Source organism: Lipotes vexillifer, unplaced genomic scaffold (genome assembly GCF_000442215.2).
Source record: "Lipotes vexillifer unplaced genomic scaffold, Lipotes_vexillifer_v1.1 scaffold1639, whole genome shotgun sequence".
Lineage (NCBI taxonomy): Eukaryota > Metazoa > Chordata > Mammalia > Artiodactyla > Lipotidae > Lipotes > Lipotes vexillifer.
In genome coordinates this window covers 925,726-927,211 of record NW_006782296.1, presented here as the reverse complement: position 1 = coordinate 927,211, position 1,486 = coordinate 925,726, and positions in this window count along the sequence as shown.

Genomic DNA, 1,486 nt, shown 5'->3' with positions numbered 1-1,486 from the left:
TGTCCTCTGCATCGGCAGGCGGACTCTCAACCACTGTGCCACCAGGGAAGCCCCCAGGCACCTTTTAAACATTCTACTTGTATTAGTTTGTTTAATTCTCAAACCAGTCTTGCAAGGTAAGTATAATCACTATCCCCATTTATAGATAATACACAGAGAGGTTGATTAACTTGCCCAGGATCGACAGCTAGCAAGCAGCTGAGGCAGGATTCAGGCCCAGGTAGTCTGGCTCCATAACCTGTGATCTTGGGCATCCACTATGTGCCAGGCATATTACTAGGCTCAGGGATAAGGAAATAAAAGACCAAACACAGACTCTCCCTCAAGGAGGTCACAGTCAAGAAAGGAGATGAACAACAGTAGTGTGATATGCTGTGACAGGTGAGAACACAGTGTGGGGACAGGATTGGCCTGGGATATGGCTCTCTGAAGAAGGGCCACCTGACCTCAGGTAAGTTCTGAGATGCTAGGAGTTCATATCCAGGTGAGGGGAAGGGAAAGGCATTTGCACCACAGGAACAGTATGTGCAAAGTCACAGAGCATGGTTGGTCTGAGAACATAAGGGTTCTGGAGGCTGGCACGTGAGAGGGTAGGGAAGAATGATGGGAAGTGAGACTGGAGATATAGGAGCCAGATCCACGTCATGGAAAGCTGTATGTGCTGAGTGAGGGCGGGAGTTGGGACATTCCTTGCAGGCTTCACAGTATTTTAAGCAGGGGAGTTAGAAGCTCAGACCCCATACTCTGCCTTCTCCCCACCCACAGGACACTAAACCCAATACACTTAATTCCCTACAAGCCATATCCCATGCCAGAGTTCCCTGGGAGGCCTAGACGTGGAAGGAGATGCTAATTGATTCTGGGACACACCCAGTGCCACCTGGACACCCCCTCTCCCTCGTGTCCAGGTTTCCTGCTGTCAGCCCCCCAGTCTCCAACCACCACCACTGTGGCCACCTCAGGCACACTCCCTCCTGTCACTCACGTGCTGGGTGAGGCCAGAGATCAGAATTAAGCACCTTCCTTCCTACATTCCTTCCCTGCCCACCCTCTGACTCCACCATCCCCAGGAGCCGAAGAGGCTGGCACACCCCAGGCCCCAGTCAGAGGAAGGAGAATAGGGAGACCAGAGCTTCCTGGGGGAGCCAAGGCTCTGGGCTGTACCCTCCCCTCCCACCAGGCTGAGGCTGGTGATTAGCCGGGTTAATTACATCCAAACTATTTCCGACTGGCACAAGCCCACCCACCCACAGAGCCTGCCCAGAGGCGTGCAGGCCTGGCCCAGGGTGAGGATGCTAGGGCGCCAGCTGCCCTGGGAGGGGTCCTGACCCCTGCAATGGCCAAATGGAGGGTGGTGGTCCTCCCCTCTCCAGGACTTTCTCCTCTACCCTTCACCCCAGGTCTCCCTCTCATCACCTCCTACCCTCAGCCTCCCTTTTTTTGCTCATCCCCACACAAATCCCTTTCCCTCCCCGCTCTCCCCCCC